Source organism: Microcaecilia unicolor, chromosome 7 (genome assembly GCF_901765095.1).
Source record: "Microcaecilia unicolor chromosome 7, aMicUni1.1, whole genome shotgun sequence".
Lineage (NCBI taxonomy): Eukaryota > Metazoa > Chordata > Amphibia > Gymnophiona > Siphonopidae > Microcaecilia > Microcaecilia unicolor.
Window position 1 is genome coordinate 13233156 of NC_044037.1, and position 17781 is coordinate 13250936.

Sequence of the window (17781 nt, forward strand, 5' to 3'; positions counted from 1 at the left end):
CTCATAGACCTACCAGTCAGAAACATAAGCAGATCATCTCGAACATACCTAAACCTTCACTACCCAAACTGCAAAGGACTTAAATACCAAGCAATCTAGGCATCCAGCTTCTCCTACGTAAGCACAAAACCATGGAACGCATTGCCAAAAGCTGTGACAGCAATCTACGACCACCTTAACTTCAGGAAATCACTAAAAACCAACCTGTTCAAAAAGGCATACCCCACCGATCCAACATAAATACCTACATTCTGCAACACAGCAAAACCAAAGCTCGTAATGGCATTCAAGCTAAAACTTAACGCCGAAAAAACTCACTGCCTCATTCTTGCCTCTCCCTTTAATAAGTTCAGGCCCACCCACTTTTCAGTGCCAGGCTTTACCTTGCCCATCTCTGAAAGCCTTTAGGAAATCGCTTAAGACCTGCTTATTTGAGCAAGCCTACCACAAAGACCCTGTCCACCCTCGCTAATCTCAGGAAGCCACCAGTACGGACTGACCCATCTATTTATCTTTACCTCTCTGCCCTGCTTACCCCTTTCCTTTTATTGCACCCTGTCTATTTGTTATTCAAATGTTGTAAGCCACAATGAGCCTGCCAGAGGTGGGAAATTGTGGGATATAAGCACTGTAAAATAAATAATAATAAATAATAACCTTTCCTGTCCCCGATCCCCATGGGATGAAACACATGTACCTTTATTCGACCACGATATCACCTTGTATTTGTTACTTTACCGGACATGGTGAATGCCATTACGGTACTATGTAAGCCACATTGAGCCTGCAAACAGGTGGGGAAATGTGGGATACAAATGTAACAAATAAATAAATAAATGAGGGAGATTTAATTTGATACGGGAACATTATGAGTGAAACTAACTTATACACACAAGCCGCACTGAGCCTGCCATGAGTGGGAAAGCACAGGGTACAAATGTAACAAAAATAAAATAGATACTATTGGAGATTCTACATGGAATGTTGCTACTATTGGAGATTCTACATGGAATGTTGCAACTATTGGAGATTCTACATGGAATGTTGCAACTATTGGAGATTCTACATGGAATGTTGCAACTATTGGAGATTCTACATGGAATGTTGCTACTATTGGAGATTCTACATGGAATGTTGCTACTATTGGAGATTCTACATGGAATGTTGCTATTCCACTTGCTATTCCACTAGCAACATTCCATGCAGAAGGCTGCGCAGGCTTCTGTTTCTGTGAGTCTGACGTCCTGCACATACAGAAGCAGAAGCCTGCGCGGCCACATTGGTGATCTGCAAGGGCCAACTTCTACATGGAATGTTGCTAGTGGAATAGCAACATTCCATGTAGAATCTCAAATAGTAGCAACAGTGGAGGAGTGGCCTAGTGGTTAGCGTGGTGGATTTTGGTCCTGAGGAACTGAGTTCGATTCCCACTTCAGGCACAGCTCTTTGTGACTCTGGGCAAGTCACTTATCCCTCCATTGCCCCAGGTAAGCCACATTGAGCCTGCCATGAGTGGGAAAGCGCAGGGTACAAATGTAACAAAAATAAAATAGATACTATTGGAGATTCTACATGGAATGTTGCTACTATTGAAGATTCTACATGGAATGTTGCTACTATTGGAGGTTCTACATGGAATGTTGCTATTCCACTAGCAACATTCCATGTAGAAGGCTGCGCAGGCTTCTGTTTCTGTGAGTCTGACGTCCTGCACGTATGTGCAGGACGTCAGACTCACAGAAGCAGAAGCCTGTGCAGCCACATTGGTGATCTGCAAGGGCCGACTTCTATATGGAATGTTGCTAGTTGAATAGCAACATTCCATGTAGAATCTCAAATAGTAGCAACAGTGGAGGAGTGGCCTAGTGGTTAGGGTGGTGGACTTTGGTCCTGAGGAACTGAGTTCGATTCCCACTTCAGGCACAGGCAGCTCCTTGTGACTCTGGGCAAGTCACTTAACCCTCCATTGCCCCATGTAAGCCGCATTGAGCCTGCCATGAGTGGGAAAGCGCAGGGTACAAATGTAACAAAAAAAAAAAAAAAAAGAGCCTGCTTTCCAGAATGCATGCATGCACATCCATGATTCATACATATGCATAGATCCAGGGTTAAAACCCCCACCTCTGCCAGAATCCTCATATCCTGAAAATAGGAGTTACTATGGGGACACAGGCAGTAATCCTTCATTCACAAAATAGGCTAAGGAAAACATAAACACCTTTCCCCCCAGCCTCAAAGCACCCTCTATGGACATATGACCAGAGTCAAAACATTAAAAGTCAGTATATCTGGAGAGTAGTTCTACCTTATCAGTTTTACAATCATTCACAAAGATTCATATCCCTTCTCTTTCACTTGACTATGATAGAAATTTGAATTCCTGCTCTATTGGGTCACAGATCTCTGAGCTACTGAAACAAAGGCAGACTTAAGGGGGTCTCAGCAAGTCTAGCGATCCACTGGAATGCATGAAATGTTGGTTACACAGTTTAAATGCAGGGCTTTCACTATATTTATTTGTTGCATTTGTATCCCACATTTTCCCACCTATTTGCAGGCTCAATGTGGCTTACATAGTACCCTGATGGCGAACGCCAATTATGAGGGCCTTCTCCTGTGCCGTGCCACGCATTAAGATCAGCACATTCTGGATTTCGCTGCTACTAGATGAGTGCCTTGGGCTGCACATACTGCAGGTCATGTTTATCCGCTCCTACCCTAGCTGAGATAATATTTAACCATCTCTCTGACCTCATGTGCAACTTTCTTTAGTCACCTTACTTTCTAACTCTCTAAACTATGTTCCATCTTTGCTTATACCCTTCACTATCAGTTAAAATGCTCTGTTACATATTGTGTTGACATTGTAAGTAGTATATTATTATTATTTTTACTGCTTAAGTAGAGAGGTGTGGTAGCCGTGTTAGTCCACTCTTAAAGGTTATCAATAGAAATCAAACAAAATAAAACATGGAAAAGAAAATAAGATGATACCTTTTTTATTGGACATAACTTAATACATTTCTTGATTAGCTTTCGAAGGTTGCCCTTCTTCCTCAGATCGGAAATAAGCAAATGTGCTAGCTGACAGTGTATATAAGTGAAAACATTCAAGCATTACTATGACAGTAAAATAGATACTATTGGAGATTCTACATGGAATGTTGCTACTATTGGAGATTCTACATGGAATGTTGCTATTCCACTAGCAACATTCCATGTAGAAGGCTGCGCAGGCTTCTGTTTCTGTGAGTCTGACGTCCTGCACGTACGTGCAGGACGTCAGACTCACAGAAGCAGAAGCCTGCGCGGCCACATTGCTGATCTGCAAGGGCCGACTTCTACATGGAATGTTGCTAGTGGAATAGCAACATTCCATGTAGAATCTATAGAAATCAAACAAAATAAAACATGGAAAAGAAAATAAGATGATACCTTTTTTATTGGACATAACTTAATACATTTCTTGATTAGCTTTCGAAGGTTGCCCTTCTTCGTCAGATCGGAAATAAGCAAATGTGCTAGCTGACAGTGTATATAAGTGAAAACATTCAAGCATTACTATGACAGTCTGACAGGGTGGGAGGATGGGGGTGGGTCCCAACAGAAAGGACTTAACAAGGATCTGGGGTTCCTAACCCATTATAAACCATAAAGCTGTATGTCTCTGTTGATCACCCCACCCCTCACCTATCCACACCCATCCTGTTAGAATATCAATGAAATGCTTTGATGTCCCCATGCATACCTCCGACCCACCTCCATCCTCCCACCCTGTCAGACTGTCATAGTAATGCTTGAATGTTTTCACTTATATACACTGTCATCTACCACATTTGCTTATTTCCGATCTGAGGAAGAAGGGCAACCTTCGAAAGCTAATCAAGAAATGTATTAAGTTATGTCCAATAAAAAAGGTATCATCTTATTTTCTTTTGTCTGATTTCTATTGATATTTTTACTGCTGTAGTTGTCTATTGCTCATGTTTGATTTATTCTCACCGCCTTGAGTGAATTCCTTCAAAAAGGCGTTAAATAAACCCTAATAAATAAATAAATACTGACTTCTTGTGCTGGGGGGAGAAGGAACAGAAGGCAAGAGAGAGAGCTATGAAGGTAGTTATGCAGGGGGGGGGGAAGAGACAGAGAGCTATGGTGGTGTGAGTGCCAGGTGTTAAGAGAGATCTGTAAGTGTGTGTGTCAGGGGTTGGGAGTTTCAGAATTGATGTTTTTATACATTGTAAACCTCTCTGACATGCTCTGCATATAAGGCAGTAGATTAAGCCTAAATAAGCAATAGATAATAACGAGTAAGACTGTTGGAAAGACTAGATGGACAGTTCAGGTCTTTATCTGTCATCCTCTATGTTACTTCCAAACATTTAAATAACAGGTGCGGGGTCTGCAACAGATGCCCTATGAGAGACTTTAGAAAGCTAAACATTTATACCCTAGAGCAGGGCTTCTCACCCTAGTCTTCGGGACACAACTAGCTAGTCAGATTTTCAGGATACCCACAATGAATATGCATGAGCTAAATTTGCATACAATGGAGGTAGTACATACAACCGTACCTCATCCATATTCACTGAAAGCATGACTACTAGCTGGGTGTGTCCCAAGGACTGGGTTGAGAACCCAATATTCTAGAGGGTAGGAGAGACAGGTGAGATTATATGTATAATGTATTCAAATATTTGAAAGTGATTAATAATATTTATTTGGTACATTTGTATCCCACATTTTCCCACCTATTTGCAGGCTCAATGTGGCCTACATAGTACCGTAATGGTGAATGCCAAATACGGTAGGTATTAAACAAATACAATTAGAAAAAGGGTCAGGTAAGGTAGGGGTAAATGGGTACAATAAGGGACAAGGAAATAAGAAATAAAATGTATAAACAATGACAAGGTGATATTGTGGTAGAAAGAGGTACGTGGGTAGTAAATACAATTGGGGGAACATTAGAGAGGGGGAGGAAGAGTTAGGATATGTCCATTACGGTTTCTGGTTTCGTTATGTCGCAGGTATCCAGGTTTTTTTTATGTTGGGTCGGTGGGATATGCTTTTCTGAACACAAGAAGCAAAACTATCCCAAGGGAAAGGAAATTCTACAAGGAGACACAATATGAGGTTGGCTATGAAAGCTCTCCTGGTAGCTGTGCCATGTAGAAGTGGGACGTGCCCTGAGCTGCTCTGGCATAAATCCACTGCCGAAAGAGTTAAGGGCCAAAAAACCTCTAGTTAAGGAAAGCCACACCAGTATTAACAAAATGTCCGTATCTGAAACCAGAAGTTGTTCTAACATCAATACAGCACAATTAGCATGCAGACCAGTGGTTCCCAAACCTGGTCCTGGAGGCACCCCAGCCACTCAGGGTATCCACAATGAATATGAATATGGAACAACCTTCCTGAGCCCTTACGCCAAGCCCCCTCCCTGCCCATCTTCAAGTCTTTGCTTAAAACCCACCTCTTCAATGCTGCGTTCGGCACCTAACTCTTACCGTTCACTAAATCCAGACTGCCCCAATTTGACCGCCCCTATCGGACTGACCGTTCACTTGTCTCTTAGATTGTAAGCTCTTTGAGCAGGGACCGTCCCTCTACGTTAAATTGTACAGCGTTGCGTAACCCTAGAGGGGCTTTAGAAATGTTAAGTAGTAGTAGAGATTTGCATGCAACTCTCTCACAAGCATATTCATTATGGATACCCTGAAACCTGACTGGCTGGGGTGCCTCCAGGACCAGATTTGGGAGCCACTGAAGTAGACCACCAGGCACTTGTCCCCTACTGCAGACATCCTACATCAGCAGGAGCCATCCATGCAAAGCAAAACAAAACCGTTTGAGCAAGCAATCTGTTTTAGCGCACAAGGTCTAGATCAGTGAGCTCTTTGGGAATATCCTGCTTGACTATCAGAAAGATCAAAAACTGTCAGCAGACCACAATCTTGATACACCTCCAGTCTCCCATCACATCCTTTCTGTGCTGTTAATCATTCGACGGCCTCCATTTCCATACCTGATCGCGTCACTGTTATGGATCTTACCATAACAGTGACGGAATCTTTGTACTTTATGGATGTCGGCCAGGTATTTGCATGTTTCTGACACATCCCTTTGTTTGACTGGAATGGTCAGTTTCGTCTGGAATCACAGAGAGCCAAAACAAACAACAACAAAACACAACACTTAGAGAGCATTTACTTAAGATGGTTGTCCTGCTGTGTGGACTAACAGGGCTGGAAGGCTCAAGTCATCTCAGCACTCACAAGGTACCACTTACCACTATCAAACTGCAGAGCTGTGAAGCAATCTTGGCACAATAATTCTCGGGACTTCTGTGTAAAGTATCATTTCCACAGAATTCCATGCAGGGACCAGAAGGCTGCAATATTCGGCCAGAAGAAAGCTGAAGCTTTGGCCATAGAAAGACAGAAGGCTCAAGCAGTGTCATTCATCCACTCAACAGGAAGATGGAAGCAGGGGCACAGGTCAGAAGATGGAAGGCTCTAGTCATACTTGGAGGTTACAGTAGCCAGTGGAACAGGATAGAGAGAGCTGGGTGCAGAGTACAGCTTGTGTTGGTGAGGGGGGAATAGAAAAGGATAGCGCTGGAGGAGGGGGGAGAAGGATGAGCCTGAAGAGGGCAGAGAATGAACTTGGGGGGAGGGGTGAACCTTTGCTGAGGCAGGGCAATTCAAACTTGGGGGGGATGTTCAAGTTGAAGTTGGGGGAGGAGGAAAGAGTTGGTAAAGGTGAAACCTGTAGCGTGAGACACACCTGGAGAAGGCAATAATTGAGGGGGGGAGGGGGCGATGGCTGGGATGTCAGGCCTGGGGCCTGGGAGCAGCCTTGGAGGCCTTATCACAAGGGAATTCTGCACAAAAAATGTTCAAAATAAAATGTTATGATTTATGGCCAGAATTGCACCAGGAGTAACACTGAGAAGGTACTGTGGTAACAAAATGGATAAAAACACCAAGGCCTTGAATTTGTGAAAGTCAGATGCATACAACAAAAGTTCAATACTGGAGTAAATACAAACATCCCCTGGGCCAACTCAAATAACTTTTTTGAAGCATAGGATCATTTAATATTTAGTGAAATTTTAGCCCTCCTTTCCAAATGCTGCTCAAGGAAGCTTAGAACACCGATACAATTCAGGTACAATAAAATACATATTTTGCAGAACAGTCATACCACAGTAGAAACTGCCTCTGCACAGATTGCGTGTCTGCCAGCTGTAAGAACTGTGCACATCTGGAAACCCCAGATTTCTTGGCAGCGGCAAGTGATAATTGTTTAAGGCTTCACAGCAATATTGTGGTTTACTAGATCTTCACTAGCGTTTGCTGTTGGGACATGTCTCCTCAGCTCTGAGAATGAAACACCATTGCAGGTGCTGCCTGCACAGCAGAAAGCGAACAGAAAAGAGCCGAGCATTTCTGTACCTTTTTCAGTTTTAAAAAATGCTGTTTTAGTAGTCAGTCATTTCCTAATTAGCGACAAAATAATAGCGAACGTTCTGAAGAGCACATGCTGGAAGCCATTGTACTATGTGTGCTAACAGAAAGCCTTAGATTATCTTATGTTCAGAACCCTTATTTTATCATCCTCACTTTAACATTCCCTTATCTCTTATTTGTCCTGTTTGTCTGTCCTAATTAGATTGTAAGCTCTGTCGAGCAGGGACTGTCTCTTCATGTTCAAGTGTACAGCGCTGCGTACGTCTAGTAGCGCTACAGAAATGATAAGTAGTAGTATGGAGTAGTATGGAGAACTTGAGTCGGAGGCAGGACTCCAACTTACATAAGTGCGTGGCGGGTCGGGGGGGGGAAGGCTGTGGATCAAACAGGGATATTTTCATTAACGAGAATAATTATCAGAACAAACGTCTTTGGTCTTTAGATCTTCAGAACTAGAACTAAAAATATCATTTTTTTTTTCATAACGAAAATTGGATAAGAATTTTTTTTTTTAATGTACTACTCCAAATCGAATAAGAACTATAAGAAATTTTCATTAACGGAAATTATTGATTTGGAACGAAAATTATAAATGATGTAGACTGTGCTTTCCATCCCTCCTACTTGTGCTGGTGCACTCTTAGTGGTAGTTGGCAGGGATCCCAAGTCCTGCCAGCTGATGACGACCCCGGAAACGCTGCTCTTCCAACTCTGCAGTCTGCTGCGTCTCCTTAAGACTACTAACGCTGGCAACCACACGTGTTCAATTTTCAGCGTATGCGCAAAAAAACAACCAGATGCAGGAGTCAGCAGAGGTCAGGGTTTTTGCTCCCCATGTGGCGGTAAGAGTTCCCACGGTAAACCGGCACTGCCCGAGCACCACCGGGTTAGTGCCATGGCAAAAATTCCAAAACTATTTTTTGTTGTGCCAGAAACGGCACATGCTCAAGGTGGAGTTACTGCCGGAGGCTGTTTCACTGAGTTCTGAATCAATCAAGCGGAAAGAATTTGAAAGTCTATGAATATTAAGCATGAACACAATAGGAACTGGAACTACATCCATTCCAGAGAGTCTCTTACTGCTTTCAAACTAAGTCCAATTTCTGTATTTTTCAATGAAGTGAATATGGTTTTATTCTGTTCTATTTTCGCTAGGGAATAACTTCAGATTAAATGCGGAGGTGTTTTCTGCAACATTCATACGCAACACTGGCATAAACCCCCAACTTCCAGTCATACACGTTTACCCCAGACTCCATACACTATTTTCATACACACTTCACTAAGGGGTTAATTGATACTGTCTCGTCTTATTGTCATGGGGAATCTCTAGGAGTCTTCTTTATTCTCAACTTTAGCACAAATCTAATTAAAAACAACTGAATATTAAGTTTATGCAGATGATGTACAATTACCAAACCCGGAGTGGTGGAGACGGGCGCCGCAAGGCGTCCAGTGCGGTAACGCAACCAATCTCGGAGAAGCCTGTGGGCGTTCTCTTTTCTTTGTGAAGGACAGGGTGCCCTGGAATGGGATCACCCTGAGAGAGGGGCCCAAGCCTTGGAAAGCGTTGTGGTTCTGGCGACGTCCAGTGAGCTCTCGCTGGCCCTTGAAAATCCGAGGAACAGGGTGCAAATCTCACGCTGGGCCATACCCACCCCCGCAGCAGATCTCCAAGGTGAACAGCCTCTGGCATGTTAGAACAATGTAGGTAGGGGAAGTCAGCAAGACAGATCTGTAACTTCAGGATAAGGACTGGATCTAAGGCCTGGGTGCTCACCGCAGCTGGATGAGGCACTGCCCTGCATACCCCGTTGGGCAGCGGCAACTCTGGACACGAACCGGGCTCTTCCCGTGGATCGCCTCAGCTACGGCAGGCGCCTCTCCCCCCCACCTCATCCCCTCCCCGAGCGGAGATGGCAGGCAGGCCAGCCAGCATTCTGCCTCAGCCAGCGCCAAGCAGCTGACTTAGAACTGGTGTGGACTGGGGGATTCTGTTTAATTAAAACAAAACATCACAAAGGCCCACAGCAGGTGCTGACGCAATGTGATTTCTGTCCAGTGCTCTACCTGTAATGCTAGTAGCTGATACAGGTATATCTGTAGAGGTAATAAATTCTGGCTTAAAGGAGATCAAAGAAGAGTGCCTAAAAACCAAATCCAATTTGCAGTTAAATCACTTGTGCTAAAACAGAATCTACCAGTTTACATGGAGGCCATGGTTCTGAGAGGATAAGGTAAAAAATCTCAGAATAATGCTGGACTAGCCGTTGAGCCCGTAAAAACGGGTTAGTAAAGGAAGGGGGGGTTGAAAGGCCCCTCCCCCCCCCCCGGAGTCCCCTCTGCCACCCCTCTACCCGGGCCGGGTACCTGACTTCACTATTCAAACCGCCGGAACGCAGCACACAGCTCATCTGAGCTGCCGTCAGCCTTCCTTCTTCTCTGCGTGTGTTCCGCCCTCGTGTGACGTAACGTCGGCGAGGGCGGGACACAGGCAGTTAAGGAAGGCCAACGGCAGCTCAGATGAGCTGTGTGCTGCGTTCCGGCGGTTTGAATAGTGAAGCCAGGTACCCGGGCCGGGTGGAGGGTGGGTGGCGGCGGCGACTCCGGGTGGGTGGGGGGAGCGGTAGCGGCAACCCTGGGGGGGGGGGGAGCGGTGGCGACGGCAGTTCCCTCATTCGCAGGTGCGCAGGTTCCCTCTCTGTCACGCTCCCGTCATCACGTATTGACGCGGGGGCGAGACAGAGAGGGTCTCTACTGCGCATTTGCGAGTGACTACGCCTCTTGCCATTTATATGTTTGATGTGAGCCTGAGCATGGAAGTGCTCATTAGCTTACTAAAAGGAATTCTTTCCCACCTCCGAGTTAGTCATCAGATGTGCTCTTTTATATGCCAAACTCATACACATTAGTAGGGTCTCTAGCATTAAATAAACTATTAAACTCCATAAAATTAAAACAAAACAAAAAAATGCAGCTTAAAGCACTGATTTTAAACATACAGCTTAATGATCAAAGCATCAAATATACCCCCAGTCAACCCATACCGCTCTGCTTAGTCTTCTCAGTGGACAAAGAAGCAGAATAGAAAGTTTTTCCTGTGCTGCTCCACAGATCTTGAATGCTTTGCCCAAGACCCCACATCCAATGCAAAATTCCGCAGTCTAAGAAGGGGTTAAAAAGCTGCTTACTTACCCACACAAATCCAGAAAAGCCACCAGAAATTGGTTGAAAACAGAAGAGAATCTAGGTAGAAACCCCTCAGAGAAAAAAATTGCATTGGCTCCCTCTAAAAGATCGATTTACATTCAAAACCTGCACCCTGGTTCATAAAATTATTCATGGCGAGGCTCCGATATATACGTCAGACCTCATAGACCTACCAGCAAGGAACACAAAAAGATCATCACGCTCATTCCTGAACCTCCATTACCCCAATTGCAAAGGACTCAAATACAAATCAATATGTGCAACTAGCTTCTCCTACACCCTGCACACAAATACGGAATGCATTACCAAACACCATAAAAACAACGCACGACTTGGCAACCTTCCGGAAATTATTAATGATTAAACTGTTCAAAGAAGCTTATCATAAAGATCCTTCTTAAATGAACTGACACCAAAAGTTTTACCAGAACAAGGTTACCATGGATCTCTTCCTATTTGTTTACTATAATCATAATGTCAATATTGAACGTTACACATTACTCTTGTCCTCTTATACCTGAAATTATTTGTGTATCTATTTGCTTCTAATTTATTTTATATTTTCTGTACTTTAAATGCAATAATATTCTGTATTTCTCCTTCCGGAAATGGCGATCGCCATTACGGCATAATGTAAGCCACATTGAGCCTGCAAAGAGGTGGGAAAATGTGGGATACAAATGCAATAAATAAATAAATTTAAGCAGGAAAGAGGTACAAGGCCCCGGGTCCAATGGTGGCCCCTGGAGACTTCTGGTGGGGCCCCCATCATCATTCTGGTTCCTCCCCCCTCCCCCACTACTCTCTGCCTCTCTAACCAAGCTCATGACAGAAAGAGGAAAGTGGACAAGAGAAAGATCTGCATGCTTGAAGGACAAGATATCTCTGAATAGATGAAGATTATGCATTTACTACTACTACTTGACATTTCTAAAGCGCTACTAGGGTTACGCAGCGCTATACAATTTAACATAGAAGGCCAGTCCCTGCTCAAAGGAGCTTACAATCTAAAGGACAAATGTACAGTCAGTCAAATAGGGGCAGTCTAGATTTCCTGAAAGGTATAAAGGTTAGGTGCCGAAAGCAACATTGAAGAGGTGGGCTTTGAGCAAGGATTTGAAGATGGGTAGAGAGGGGGCTTGGCGTAAGGGCTCAGGAAGTTGATTCCAAGCATAGGGTGAGGCGAGGCAGAATGAGCGGAGCCTGGAGTTGGCGGTGGTGGAGAAGGGTACTGAGAGGAGGGATTTATCCTGTGAGCGGAGGTTTCGGGCGTGAACGTAAGGGGAAATGAGGGTAGAGAGGTAATGAGGGGCTGCAGACTGAGTGCATTTGTAGGTATGAAGGAGAAGTTTGAACTGTATGCGGTATCTGATTGGAAGCCAGTGAAGTGACCTGAGAAGAGGGGTGATATGAGTATATTGGTTCAGGCGGAACATAAGACGTGCAGCAGAGTTCTGAACAGATTGAAGGGGGGATAGATGGCTAAGTGGGAGGCATGCCCACCTCCTTGAGGATACCACCAATGAAAAGTCTGAAGACAGGTTGGTGGGGTAGATATCACTGACACACACTAGTCAGCTGTTTGTCACAACCCCAAATAGGAACATACCTGGCAGTTCTCCTTCAGCTTATTTGGTTCCAAAGTGTCCCGAATTTAAAAATGAGTGAAAACAACTGCATTTAGCAAGATATGATATACTTCACAAATTGGGGGTGGGGAGAATACTGCATACTGTAAATTTGTGTTTCTAGAATAACGCTGGTACTCCATGCAGGGTAGGGAAAGCCTCTAAATCACTGCTTCTCAACCCTCTCCTAAAGATATATCTAGCCAGCTGGGTTTTCATGATTACCACAATCAATACGCATGAGACTGTTTTGCATATAATGGGTCTCTGTAATAAGCAAACTTATCTCATGCATATTCACTGTGGATATCCTGAAAACCTGACTTGCTGGGGCGCCTCCAGGACCAGGTTTGGGAACCAGTGCTCTAGGGGTAAGTAGCATGGAATCTATACACTATATGGGAATCCCGTAAGATACTTGTGATCTGGATTGTCCATTGTTGGAAACTTGATAACAGGCTTGAAAAACCTTCAATCTGACTCAGGGGCTGCTTCTTAGAACTCCCGCAGTACAGCCAACAGTACACACCCCTTACCGCCAGAACAGTGCAGAAAAATAGCTCTCCAGTGCTCAAAGGAAATGATATTCAAATTATGTGCGTGTTGTAAAAGTGAGAGCAAGGGGAGGAACATATACACGCAGAAGAGTTTTGAACCGTGCACCACACATTACTGCCACTCTTCTGCACCCTTAAATATAAGCTTTTCTCTCTTTTTTTTTTTTTTTACTTGGAAGTCTAATATTTAAGCACAGAAAACAGGCGCCAATGTGTGCTTTTCACTTTTGGATTTGCCTGGACTCATGCACATTTCTTTCTCAGTACCAGCGCTTACAGGTTTGCACAAGCGCTCTTCTGCAGTGGCGTAGCAAGGGGGGGCGGGAGGGGCGGTCCGTCCCAGGTGTCAGCTCGGGGGCGGGGGTGCTCCCTGCCAGCTCCCCATCCCGCTTGCAGCACGATGACACCCCCCCCCCCCCCGACCAGTGCCTACCCTCCTCAGCTCCCGCACCCTACCTTTAAAGAAATTTCCGAAGCCGTGGAGAGGCGAGGTGCAGCGCCTCACGCCTGCATGTAAAAGAAGCGTGGATCCTCATCGGGCCTTCCCTCACGCTGTCTGTCCCGCCCTCCGCTGACACAACTTCCTATTTCCGCAAGGGCGGGACAGACAGCGTGAGGGAAGGCCCGATGAGGATCCACGCTTCTTTTACATGCAGGGGCGAGGCGCTGCGCCTCGCCTCTCCACGGCTTCGGAAATTTCTTTAAAGGTAGGGTGCGGGAGCTGGTTGGAGGGAGCTGAGGAGGGTAGGCACTGGGTTGGGGGGGGGTGTTGATGTGCCGAGGGGGGGTGTCATCGTGCTGCACCCGGGGGGGGGGGAAACTTCGAACCGCCCCGGGTAACAGCCCTCCTTGCTACGCCACTGCTCTTCTGCTTCCAAAAGAAATCAAAACCAGCAGATTTTAAGCTGGAAATCAAAAGAAATCCTCTCTTCAAGCCATCCACCGCCAGCTTCAAGCTGGTTGTTATTTTTACAGCAGTGAGAGCTGGGTTTGTTTGTGCACTGTTCTTCGTGTATTAGGAGGGCATAGCAAATGACCTCATTAACATCAATTTAACTACATTTCAATACGATTTGCACCCATTCCTGCCACACATGTTGTTTCCAGCACTAGAACCCTCTGAGCATTGATTAAGGCGCTAATGGGCAACACCACCAGCACTGTGTTCTGAGAATCAGCCCCTCAGTATGGCAAACTTATGGTATATTATCGGGTACTTAAAGTACTAAAAAGGTCTTTAATATTTTGAGGAAGTTTATTCTGTTTTATGTGTTTTTCGGAAGAAACCAGAGACACTAGTAAAGTACCAGAATGGATCTACAAATACGATTTGAAACTTAGGAATAATAATGCATTCTGCTTTGAATTTAAAATGGAATGTGCAAAAAGTGATTAAAGATGTTTATTTTAATTGCATGTACTCAGAAGATTAAAACCTTGCTCAGTCATAGCAATTTCAGAAAAGTGATCCGGAACATCATTACACCTTGTTTTGACTACTGTAATGGATGAATGCTTGGTCTCAAAAGGACTCAATTACGAGCCTTACAACTAGCTCAAAACGTGGTGTTGACAGGAATACGATCACATTAATCGAGAGAACCACACTGGTTGCCGATTGAACAAAGGATTAAATTTAAGGTGTTAAGCTCGATGTTTAAGATATAAAATAGACTAGTCTCCTCTATTGGCATCAAACCTACATGTACCTGCCTAGACGATCATTGAGATCTGGAGAGCAATACTTGTCAGATGTGGCTTCATACCAAGTCATTAGATTGGAGGAACAGATGAAAAAGATCTTTGTAGTTGGACCAATGTTTTGGAATAGAATCCCAAAATGATTGAGACAGCATCAGAGTCTGACTGAATTTAAACTTTACTATTTATTGAGGCCTATGATGGACCCTAACTTGTTCAATATTAGAAGCAGAACACATTGATATATTTTGGTATTGGAGCATTGGGCATAATGTATATTAAAAAGTGAATCACGTCTGTTTTGAGTTTGTTAGTTTTATGAACTGCATTACTGTAGTGACAGCAGCTGACCTTACGGAGTTTAAAGGGGGTTTGGCCAGATTCTGAGGGAAAGGTCCACTGAACATTATTAAAAATTTTTAAAAATTTTTGTTTGTTTTTGGGGTTTTTTTAATGGGTTTTGCCAGGTTCTTGAAGCCTGGATTGGCCGCTGTCAGAGACAGGATGCTGGGCTTGATGGACCCTTGGTCTTTTCCTAGTATGGCGGTGCTTATGTTCTTATGTACTGTGTACGTAATTTTGAAATCTGCCTAGAACTTTGGCGATAGTGCAGAATATAATTTTTTAATACATACATTTTTTTAAAATACCTAATAAAGGTGTTTTTAAGAAAACAGCCCCCAGACTGGAATTGATATTATATGTGTGTGTGTATATATATATACTTTTTTTTTTTTTTTTTTAATGTAGAGCAGTGTGAAATTTTTCCTAGTATGATCAGGCAGTCAGGGTCTTGGAGGGTAGGTAGGGAAACCAGGTTACCCATGTACCTGAACTTCTTTTTGTTCATTGACTGATTTTTATTTTTATTTTATTTTTTTACAAATTCAATATGTGTCATTGTGGACTGTCAGGCTCAACCCCCCCCCCCCCTCCCGGTGAATCACAGGTTACATAAGTTCCCCCACCCCTCACCTATCCACACCCATCCTGTTAGAATATCAATGATATGCTTTGATGTCCCCATGCATACCTCCTACCCACCCCCCTCCTCACACCCTGTCAGACTGTCATAGTAATGCTTGAATGTTTTCACTTATATACACTGTCAGCTAGCACATTTGCTTATTTCCGATCTGAGGAAGAAGGGCAACCTTCGAAAGCTAATCAAGAAATGTATTAAGTTATGTCCAATAAAAAAGGTATCATCTTATTTTCTTTTCCATGTTTTATTTTGTTTGATTTCTATTGAAATCTGCCTAGAACTTTGGCGATAGTGCAGAATATAATTTTTTAATACATACATTTTTTTAAAAATACCTAATAAAGGTGTTTTTAAGAAAACAGCCCCCAGACTGGAATTGATATTGTGTGTGTGTGTGTGTGTTTTTTTTTTTTTTAAGTAGAGCAGTGAAATTTTTCCTAGTATGATCAGGCAGTCAGGGTCTTGGAGGGTAGGTAGGGAAACCAGGTTACCCATGTACCTGAACTTCTTTTTGTTCAATGACTGATTTTTATTATTTTTTTACAAATTCCATCTGTGCCATCGAGGACTGTCAGGCTCAACCCCCCCCCCCCCGGTGAATCACAGGTTACATAAGTTCCCATAGCAACTTAATCAAGTCGTATCTCTGGATGATTTTAGCTTCTCTAGCAGAAATGTGGAAGTCCTTTTCTGACCTTCTCCCAGTACAACTGAACTGAGACTCGAGCCAGGCATTAAAACATAAAAAGCGACAGCAAAACAAACCAGATCCTGGAGGGATCAAGCTCAGAAGGGGCAGGTGTCAAAAAAACCGCATTCTTTTCCTGTGTAATGTCTGTAAAGCTTTAAAAGAGCTAACGAGTCCCAGGCATTCCGGGTCCCCCTCTCTTTCTTCAAGCTCCTACCTGAAGTCACCGCCACAAGCCTGGTCCTCTGTCTGACACGGCGCCTCTCTCCCTCCTCGGCTCTCTGGCTGCCTCCAGTCCCGCCCTGCCACTGACTCTGCCAGAAACGGGAAGTTGCGTCAGAGGAGGGCGGAAGGTTGGCGATGGGGAAAACGTTGCGTCAGAAGAAGGCGGCACGCACAAGCAAGGACGTTAGACTGGAGAACGGAGGACGGCAGGCACCTATCTGGCCCATGATGTGGGCTGAAGCCGCTGGGCGGAGCTTGCTGCCATTTTAGTTCACTCAAAACAATAGCGAAAGATTATTGGAAATAACGGGACTGCCTATGCTTCGTGGTCCTTCTGTAAAAAGTCTGAAGCTGTTCTACTTGGATAGGCAGTGCCTTAAAAGATGGAGAGTAAAGAACCTTTTTTGGTTTTTACTTATTTGACCGCTTTTTTATTGATTTGAAAGTTTCCCATGTATAGATATATACTAAACAGCTTACAAAAATTATTGTAGCTGGTATAGGGTTACCATATTTTGTCTCCCAAAAAGGAGGACATATGCCCCGCCCCCACCACACACCCCGCCCCTTTCACACCCTTGCTCCGCCCCCTGTCACATTTTCCCCTCCCCCCATCACCCCCCTCCCCTTACCTTACTATCGCCCTGGTGGTCTAGTGACTTCTTCAGGGCAAGAAAGAGCTCCCCTCTTTCCTGCCCGGAGCGCTGCCCTGCATGCATCCTTCCTGTTGGTGATCTCGGCGCCAATTCAAAATGGCCGCCGAGAGTTGAAGTCTCACGAGGTCACTTCAACTCTCGGTGGCCATTTTGAATCGGCACCGAGATCACCAACAGGAAGGATGCATGCAGGGCAGCACTCCAGGCAGGAAAGAGGGGCTCTTTCCTGCCCCGAAGGCGGAAGAGGTCGCTAGACCACCAGGGCAGTAGTAACTAAGGGGAGGGGAGGCTAGCAATCTGTCCATTTGTCCGGATTTCTGGACAAACGGGCAGGCTGGCAGGCCGGCCCGCCCACCAGCCTGCCCGTTTGTCCAGAAATCCAGGCAAACGGGCAGATTGGCAAAACTCGCCCGGTTGCCCAGACATGTCCTCAAAAAGAGGACATGTCCGGGTAAATCCGGACATATGGTAACCCTAAGCTGGTAGAAACAAGCTGTAATAAACTCTGGGGCCCTTTTATAAAAGTGTGCAGAAAAATGGTCTGCAGTAATGTTTTGTGCTGCTTGCTACTGTATTTGGTGGTGTATTGTTTGCCTGCCTAATAAAGTCAGACTCATCTATATGCAAACAAAAAAAAATGCCTTTTACAACCAGAC

The 17781-nt window shown here is 44.4% G+C and overlaps 1 protein-coding gene across 3 annotated transcripts in view; it reads right to left on the reverse strand.

Moving 5' to 3' along the window:
- LOC115474703 (ligand of Numb protein X 2-like) overlaps nucleotides 1–16549 on the reverse strand; it is a 132389-nt gene extending 115840 nt beyond the window's left edge. For all 3 annotated transcript variants that reach the window (XM_030210326.1, XM_030210325.1, XM_030210319.1), the window contains exon 1: nucleotides 16462–16549. The gene's annotated coding sequence lies outside the window, so the exon portion shown is untranslated. The remainder of the gene's footprint in view (nucleotides 1–16461) is intronic.
- Between the last annotated feature and the right edge of the window lie 1232 nt (nucleotides 16550–17781).